This window comes from Rhinoderma darwinii, chromosome 4, assembly GCF_050947455.1.
Source record: "Rhinoderma darwinii isolate aRhiDar2 chromosome 4, aRhiDar2.hap1, whole genome shotgun sequence".
Taxonomy (NCBI): domain Eukaryota; kingdom Metazoa; phylum Chordata; class Amphibia; order Anura; family Rhinodermatidae; genus Rhinoderma; species Rhinoderma darwinii.
The window spans coordinates 323,858,419-323,868,121 of record NC_134690.1 but is presented as its reverse complement, the minus strand read 5'-3'; positions in this window follow the sequence as shown (position 1 = coordinate 323,868,121).

Genomic DNA, 9,703 nt, shown 5'->3' with positions numbered 1-9,703 from the left:
TTTTCCCCACTCAGTATAATGCCCTCCACATGGTATAGTTCCCCTATAGCTGCTCTTCACACGGTATAGTTCCCCCATAGCTTCCCTCCACACGGTATAATGCCCCCATAGCTGCCTCTACAAACTATAACACCCCATAGCTGCGCTCCACACAGTATAAATTCCCCCATAGCTGCCCCATGCTGTAGAATGCCTCACAGCTTCCCCCACACAGTATAATGCCCTCATAGCTTCCCCCACACAGCCCCAATAGTGCCTAATAAAATACATACTCGCCTAACCCCGTTGCAACGACGAGTGGAGGAGATCCCTCTGCTCTTCCGGTCTGTATGGCTTGCGCAGACAGACGTGATGACATCACTGCCTCGCGCCTGTCTGCACTGAGCCGTGAGTGTAGACCCTACCCCCATTTGTAACACTATGCACCTTTTGGGAACGTTTCATCCTTTGTAGTTTGGGAAATTTTGCTGGGAAAGTGTTGCACTGGTATAATATGGGCGCCCTCGCTTCCAGCAGATGGGCTATGTCCCTTCCCTTCCTAGTTCCTAAATACTAGGGCCCTGAAACGAAAAGAATGTTCCCCTCCGGCCTGCACATCAATCAGGATGTTTTTTTCATCACCGCATTACTAGTGCCTTTACTTTTTTTATTTTTCTGTCGATGGAGCTGTGTGAGGCAAGCTGTAGATTTTATTGGTACCATTTTGAGACACCCAACTTTTTGATCACTTTTTCATTTTATTTTTTGGAAGAGGAAATTACCAAAAACAATTCTGGAATAGTTTTTTTATGGAGTTGTTTTTTTCATCATTCACTGTGCGCCATAAATTACATGTTATCTTTATTCTATGGGTCGATAAGATTACGGTGATACCAAATTTGTATTGTATTTTTCATGTATCTCATTTATAGGTTATTTAGAAATGATTTTTCAACCACTGCCACCAGGTATTGCTGGTTTAATAAGTGAAATGCTGGTGACAGGTTCCCTTTAAATGCAGGCTGTGACAGATGGCCTTACAGCCGCATCCGTCACCATAGACTATAATGTTTTTTGTCAAAACGGATACATCATGAACTGGAGTCATGAGCGTTCGCGACTTATCTGTTAAACGGATACCCATAGTCTGTAATGGCATCCGTTTAACATTAGCCATGAAAAGCCCGTTACATATATGTTAAACTGAGCTTTCCCGACATATACGATAAACGTAGCGAATGAACGTGATGTGAAGGGGGCCTTTCTGGCTGAAGGAAAATAGAAAAATAAGGAAAAGAATTTGGCCATGCAGGTGAGATATTGGGCCCTTCTGATGACCTGCAGTGTCCTATATCTAAGATGTGTACTATTAAAAAGAGTATCTGCATTTTCAAAAAACTTTTGATATGTCAGAGACATATCAGAAGTTTTGATCAGTTGGGGTCCCTGTCTTGAGACACCCACCATCGCTGGACACATTTTTTTGGGTCCAGTAACGTGATTCCCAGAGAAAATTTAGAATGATCATTTTAGTGCTATAGACAAATGGGTCGTTTATGATTACCTCTACTAGCACCTTTTATAGACAATGCAAGGAGAACACTGGAGTTGGACAGAGTGTGGGGAAGATGGAAATATCAGTAAGACCTCTACCCTGGTATAAAAATGGCCTTCCTTGGATAGACATTATTGTGAGTTGCATTTATAAAAACTTCACTTTTCAGGTAAATATTTTATGGTATTATTTTCAATTTTAGGTGCCAATCTATTTTAACCTTTGATGCAGGTTGCTTGTGTGAAACACAAGTAAGCTGTAAAGTTATTTTGACAGTGGTTCCTACTGTGGTCATTTCATCCTACATTTGAACATTGAGGCAGAGTTATTAGGTCTCCTTCACACGTCGGTATTTTGGTCACTATTTGTAAGCTAAAACCAGGAGTGGTCCGTAACATGTTAGGCCTCATGCACAGCCGTGCACGAAATCACGCCTGCGATTGCGGGGACTGCCGCAGCCCACATTTTCAGGTCGTTCTCCCATACAAAGTATGGGAGCACGGCCCATAAAATACGAAAAGTAGGACATGCTCCATAATTCCCGTCATGGACACCTATCCGTAGCAATACGGAAAGGAGTCCGCGCCCAATAGAACTGTATGGATCCGTAATTGCGGACCTATGTTAGTCTATGGGGCCGTGCAGACAGTCCGTGATTTTTGCGCAACGTGAGTCCGTTGCGTAAAACTCACGACATGTCCTATATTTCTGCGTTGTTCGCACATCACGCACCCATTGAAGTCAATGGGTGCGTGAAAAGCACGCATGCCACACGGAAGCACTTCCATGGGATGAGCGTGATTCGCGCAACAGCTCTCAAACTATGATTGTAAACAGAAAAGCACCACGTGCTTTTCTGTTTACAATCAAAACGGAGTGTCAATGATGGCGGCTGCGCGAAAATCACGCAGCCGCGCATCATACGGGGCTGACACACGGAGCTGTTAAGTGCCTTTTGCGCACGCAAAACGCCACGTTTTTTGCGTGCGCAAAACGCACACGCTCGTGTAAATCCGGCCTAACAGTGTTAAAATTAGACCGCTTAAAACTAGACCAGGCAGGCAAAAAAATGCACCAAATTTATTACAGCGGCACATGCTGTATAATAAATTTGGCACATCCTGCTAGACATGTTAGACACTTTTCCCTTCCTTACACACCCCATTGGTTGGCTTACTTTAGAGCAATTTATTTGCCAAAATCTTGGCGCTTTTTAAGCTATGTCCTTTTTCTTTTAAAATGTAGCTAAACATTTAACAAACTTCTGACATGTCATAGTGACACGTCAGAAGTTTTGATTGGTGGGGTCCGAGCACTGGCACGGTCGCACCAATCGCTAAAACGAAGCAGCTGAAGCGCTCAGCCGCTTCGTGTCGGTTTGTCTTTTTCCGGAAATTAATGTACCCGAGTAAGGACTCAATAGAAAGTCTAAGAGCCCGTACACCGCTACATTTGTTAACCGGAAAATGCCGAACAAACACGAAGCGCTTCAGCTGCTTCATTTTAGCGATTGGTGGGGGTATCAGTGCTCGGACCCCCACCAATCAAAACTTCTGACATGTCACTATGACATCTCAGAAGTTTGTTAGACGTTTAGCTACCCTTTAAGTCCAAAAGTTGTGTAAAATAAATCTGGTGCAAGACATGTACGCCAAGCCAGGTTGTTTTTTTGGCGCAAGTTGAGCCACAATTCTGCTGAAATTAGCTTAGTAAATCTCCCCCATTGTCTCTGCAGGGCTGAATTATAGTGAATCAAATGGTGAAATTGCCTGAAGTCTCTATCAACTGGGAACCTAAGGGGGCTTCTACAGTCCAGAAAATTACATAGTACCAATAAATAAAAATTCTACATGTAAAATGAGCAGAGTTGTCAAGTACACAATATGATACAGGGGTCTTTACACTAATCAGCCTGTATAGCACTATCAAGAGTAAGGCTGTACATACCATATATTCATCCAAAGAAGCTATTGACCCTGAGAAGTTGGGAGCCAAATCCAGTTAGCCTCCTTCCACTAAGTAGGAGTGAAATCTGCAGCAAAACCCACATGTAAGGCTTCGTTCACATCTGCGTCAGGGCTCTATTCCGACGTTCCGTCGCAGCTTTCCGTCAGAATGATTTCAATGGTGAAGGATCCGGTGCCAATGGTTTCAGTGTGTCTCAGTTGTGCAAGGGTTTTGGTGGAATAGTGTAGTTGACTACGGTATTCAGTCAAAACTATGGAATCCTTGCACAACTGAGACAAATGGAAACCATTGGCACCGGATCAGTCACCATTGAAATCAATGGTAATGCAAACGGAAACCATAGGTTGTTTCAGTCAGGGTCCCGTTCTGACGGGAAGCTCCGACGAAACATCAGAACGGGAACCTGACGCAGATGTGAACAAAGCCAAATACAGTAATCATCACAAAGATAAGTCCTGCCAAATGATTCAATATTTTTTTCTCCATTTACATACACGCCCATGGCGGATTTATCCACGTGCTCCTATATCAAATCGGATTGAAGTGGGTACAAGTTTTATCAAAGGTTCATTTGATAACGTCAGTCAAGATATTCTATTACAGTCTCAACTCAGCAATGTTCTACATTCCTTGCATGTTCTTTTTACCTTTTCTGTAAGTCTACAATTCTTTTCTTTGCTCACCTAAGTTCACGCAGAAAAAAAAAAACCCTCAAAATTCCCTCTAGGATTATATAGGTGGTCTTTAAAATACAGGTGTTTTTTTTTTGTTAGAAACTTTTTTTTTTTTTATGTCAAGAAAAAGGGTAAGGAAAAAAGAAAATCAATTAATATGACCTGAGCCACCTGGCACGGTTTTTTCTGCCCCCAATTGATATTAAATTGGAAGGTTAAAGAGGGGAATCCACCCCAAGATAGAGCAGGACGCTTTTTATTTTAAGCGCGCAGAAAAAAAAAAAAAATCCTGAGAAAACGCCTTTAATTCCCATTGAAATCAATGGGAGGCAGATTTGGGACATTCTTTTACACAGATTCCAACAGGGAAAAAGTGTCACAATAAGCAGCAGAAAATGCAATGTAAACCAGGGCTAAAATCAACAAACTGTTTTTGGTGCTTTTTAGCACACAAGACACCATCAGAGGCAATTGCCGCTGTTTTTTCAGCTTTCCCATAGTTTTCAATAGGAATTTTTGGCCCGGAAAGGCTAGAATGCTCTTTTTTCTTTTTTAGAGATACAGATTTAGATTCAGTCCGCTGAAAGGTCTGTACCATATAAACTAAGGCGCTGATTCCTATTGAAAAACAATGGCAGGCAAAATAGAGGCATTTACCCATGCGGATTCAGACGCTGAAAAAGCGTCTGAATTGGCTTGCAGAAAGTCATTTTAACAAGGTGTTCTTCTGTATCCATTCCCCAACATACAGTTGTACGCTCACCACTAGCTAGAAGTCCTCATTTAACAAAATTATAACATACACTATATGGAAAAATGTATTGGGACAGACCTCTTAAATGATTGAATTCATGTGTTTCATTCAGTCCCACCTGGCCATACAGTCTGCCTTCAAACATTTGTGAAAGAATGGGTCGTTTTAAAAGAGCTCACTGAATTCCAGCGTGGTACTGTAATAGGATGCCACCGTTGCAACAAGTCAGTTTGAACTTTCACTCCTAGATATTCCACGATCAACTGTTAGTGGTATTACTGTAAAGTGGAAGAGTTTAGAAACCATAGTAACTCAGCCACGAAGTTAAAGACCACATAAAGTTACATAATGGGTACACCAAGTGCTGAGATGCATGTGTATAAAAGTCCGCTCTGCTGATTTCAGCTCTTATCATCCATGCAAAAATTGTGTAGCGAGAGCTCCGCGGCATGGGTTTCCATGACCAAGCTTACATCACCAAGAACAATGCCAAGCCTCGGATGGAGTGTCGTAATGGACGCCACCACTTAACTCTGGAGCAGTCGAAACGTGTCCTGTGGAGTGACAAAACACCCTTCTCTATCTGGCAGTCTGATGGATGAGTCTTGGTTTGACGAGTGCCAGGAGAACATTATGTGCCTGACTGCATTGAACCATCTGTAAACTTGGTGGAAGGGGGATAATGCTATGGGTTTGGTTTTTTTTAGGGGCTGGCTGAGGCCCCTTAGTTCCAACGATGGGAAATCTGAATGCTTCAGCATACCAAGATATTTTGAACAATCGTACAGTGCATTCGGCAAGTTTTCAGACCCTTTCACATTTTGTTATGTTAAGACCTTGTGCTAAAATAAAAATTCAACGTTTTCCCCCATCATGGTGCATTCAATACCCCATAATGACAAAGTGAAAATAGAATTTTAGAAATAAGACTGTAAAGGATCTGCCAGACACAGCTTCTGTGTCGACACCCGTGGTTAGTCAGTCTGCACCTGCTCCTAAGTCTGATAGAGTGACTCCTTCGTCTACCACTCTGGCTGGGAGGCTGAGGAGTGGGAGAGCCTATCACAGCCTGGCCAGACGGAGCTAGCTCCCGCCCTCTGTCTATTTATACCTTCATTTCCTGCTTCTTCTTTGCCTGTGATTCTGCTTGTTTCCTGGCTCTGCTGCTGCTGCTTGTACTATTTGTCCTCTGCTTCATATTGACCCTGGCTTTACTGACTACTCTCTTGCTCTGCGTTTGGTACCTCGTACACTCCTGGTTTGACTCGGCTCGTTCACTACTCTTGTAGCTCACGGTGTTGCCGTGGGCATTTGCTCCTGTTCCCTCTACTTCTTTGTACCCTTGTCTGTCTGTCTGTCGTGCACATAGTGAGAGTAGGGACCGTCGCCCAGTTGTACGCCGTCGCCTAGGACTGGCCGTTGCAAGTAGGCAGGGACTGAGTGGCGGGTAGATTAGGGCTCACCTGTCTGTCTCCCTACCCAGTCATTACATAATCACACGCCCATATACCTTTTCTACCCTGGTCCCTGACACAACTATGGACCCCCTTGAGACCCTGGCTCAGCAAATGCAGGGCCTCTCCCTACAGGTCCAAGCCCTGACTCAGAGGGGCAACCTGCATGATGCTACGCTGGTAGTGCCCCCCACCTCACCTCTTGAACCCCACCTCAAGTTGCCTGACCGGTTCTCAGGGGACCGGAAGACATTTTTCTGCTTTCGGGAGAGTTGTAGGCTCTATTTCCGTCTAAAGCCCCACTCCTCTGGTTCTGAGAGCCAGCGCGTGGGTATAATTATGTCCCGGCTCCAGGACGGGCCCCAAGAATAGGCCTTCTCCTTGGCTCCCGACGCCCCTGAGCTTTCCTTTGAACTTTTTTTTGCCTTCTCCTCTGGCTCCCGAGGTGCCGTTGCTTCGTTCTTCCACAGAAAACTCGGATGAACGTATGCAACTCAGGGCCTTCGTGTCTCCCCAAAAACGTAGAGAGTTCCGCAGGAAGAATGATCTCTGCTTCTACTGTGGGGATGACAAGCATCAAGTGAACAACTGTCCTAGGCATAAGAATAAGCAGCCGGAAAACTTCCGCGCCTAAGTGACCATCGGGGAGGTCGCTTGGGCGCACAGGTATTTCCCGTGAATATGAAACCTAATAAGATCTTGCTTCCCTTTCAGGTCTCTTTTGGTGGTAGGTCTGCTACCGGCAGTGCCTTCGTGGATTCAGGGTCTTCTGCTAATATTATGTCTGTGGAATTTGCTATGTCTCTAGCTATGCCATTGATTGAATTGCCTAAACCTGTCCCGGTAGTGGGTATCGACTCCACTCCTCTTGCTAATGGTTATTTTACGCAGCATACCCCTGTTTTTGAACTCCTTGTCGGCTCCATGCATTTGGAGCAGTGCTCTGTACTGGTGATGCAGGGATTATCGTCCGATTTAGTTTTAGGCCTACCCTGGTTGCAGAAGCATAATCCCACGTTTAACTGGAATACTGGGGATCTTACCAAATGGGGTAATGAATGCATTACGTCATGTTTTTCTGTTCATTTTATTTCTCTCCCTGAGGAGGTGAACACTCTACCTGAGTTTATTCAGGACTTCGCTGATGTTTTTTCAAAAAGGCCTCTGAAGTGTTACCTCCTCATAGAGAGTACGATTGCGCCATCGATTTGGTACCAGGAGCTAAGCTCCCTATGGGTAGGATATTTAATCTCTCTTGTCCCGAATGTGAAGCCATGAGAGAGTATATCCAGGAATGCCTGGCCAAGGGTTACATTCACCCCTCTACTTCTCCGGTAGGTGCTGGCTTCTTCGTAGGGAAGAAGGATGGTTGTCTTAGGCCGAGCATCGATTACCGAAACTTGAATAAGGTCACTGTAAGGAACCATAATCCCCTTCAGTTGATTCCTGATCTCTTCAATCAGGTTCAGGGGGCCCAATGGTTCTCGAAGTTTGATCTACGGGGGGCTTATAACCTTATCCGCATCAAAGAGGGGGATGAGTGGAAGACTGCATTTAACACGCCCGAAGGTCATTTCGAATACCTCGTCATGCCCTTTTGGTTGTGTAATGCTCCCGCGGTCTTCCAGAATTTCATAAATGAGATTTTAAGAGACTACCTGGGGGTATTTCTTGTAGTGTACCTTGATGACATACTGGTGTTTTCCAAGGACTGGTCCTCCCACATTGAGCATGTCAGGAAGGTGCTCCAGGTCCTTCGGGAAAACAAACTCTTTGCTAAATCCGAAAAATGTGTGTTTGGGTTGCAAGAGATACCATTTTTGGGTCAAATCCTCACTCCTCATGAATTCCGCATGGACTCTACCAAGGTTCAGGCTGTGGCTAAATGGGTCGAACCTGCCTCCCTGAAGGCGTTACAGTGCTTCCTGGGGTTTGCTAATTATTACAGGAGATTTATTGCTAACTTCTCGGTCATCGCTAAGCCTCTTACGGATCTCACTTGCAAAGGTGCTGATCTCCTCCACTGGCCTCCTGAGGCGGTCCAGGCTTTTAAGGTCCTTAAGAAGTGCTTTATCTCGGCCCCAGTGCCGTCTTGTCCCAGGGTACCAGGTCGAGGGACATCTCCGTCCATGTGCCTACTTCTCCAGGAAGTTCTCACCCACTGAGAGTAACTATGACATTGGCAACCGCGAACTCTTAGCCATTAAATGGGCATTTCAAGAGTGGCGCCACTTCCTGGAGGGGGCTAGGCACCAGGTAACGGTCCTTACCGACCACAAGAATCTGGTTTTCCTAGAATCTGCCCGGAGGCTAAACCCGAGACAAGCTTGATGGGCGTTATTTTTTACTAGATTCAACTTTTTGGTCACCTATAGGGCTGGGTCTAAAAATATTAAAGCTGATGTACTGTCGCGTAGCTTCATGGCCAGCCCTCCTTCGGAGGAAGATCCTGCTTGTTTTTTGCCCCAGGTATAATCATTTCCTCTGTTGATTCTGACCTAGTCTCTGAAATTGCGGCTGATCAAGGTTCAGCTCCCGGGAACCTTCCTGAAAACAAGCTGTTTGTTCCCCTGCAATTCCGACTAAGGGTACTCAGGGAGAATCATGACTCTGCACTATCTGGCCATCCAGGCATCCTGGGTACTAAGCACCTCATTGCCAGAAACTATTGGTGGCCTGGGTTGCCTAAAGACGTTAAGGCCTACGTCGCCGCTTGTGAAATTTGTGCTAGGTCCAAGACTCCCAGGTCCCGACCAGCAGGCTTACTATGTTCTTTGCCCATTCCCCAGAGACCTTGGACCCATATCTCCATGGATTTTATCACCGATCTGCCTCCATCTCAAGGCAAGTCGGTGGTGTGGGTTGTAGTAGACCGCTTCAGTAAGATGTGCCACTTTGTGCCCCTCAAGAAACTACCCAATGCTAAGACGTTAGCTACCTTGTTTGTCAAACACATTCTGCGTCTCCATGGGGTTCCTGTCAATATTGTTTCTGACAGAGGGGTATAATTTGTTTCATTGTTTTGGAGAGCCTTCTGTAAGAAGTTGGAGATTGATCTGTCCTTCTCCTCGGCATTCCATCCTGAAACTAATGGCCAAACTGAGAGGACTAATCAGTCTCTAGAACAATATTTAAGGTGTTTTATCTCTGACTATCAATATGATTGTGTCTTTTATTTCCCTCGCTGAATTTTCCCTTAAGAACCAGGTCAGTAACTCGTCAGGGGTCTCCCCCTTTTTCTGTAATTTTGGGTTCAATCCACGGTTCTCCTCCGTTTCACCTGGTGGTTCCAACAATCCTGAGGTTGATGTCGTTCATC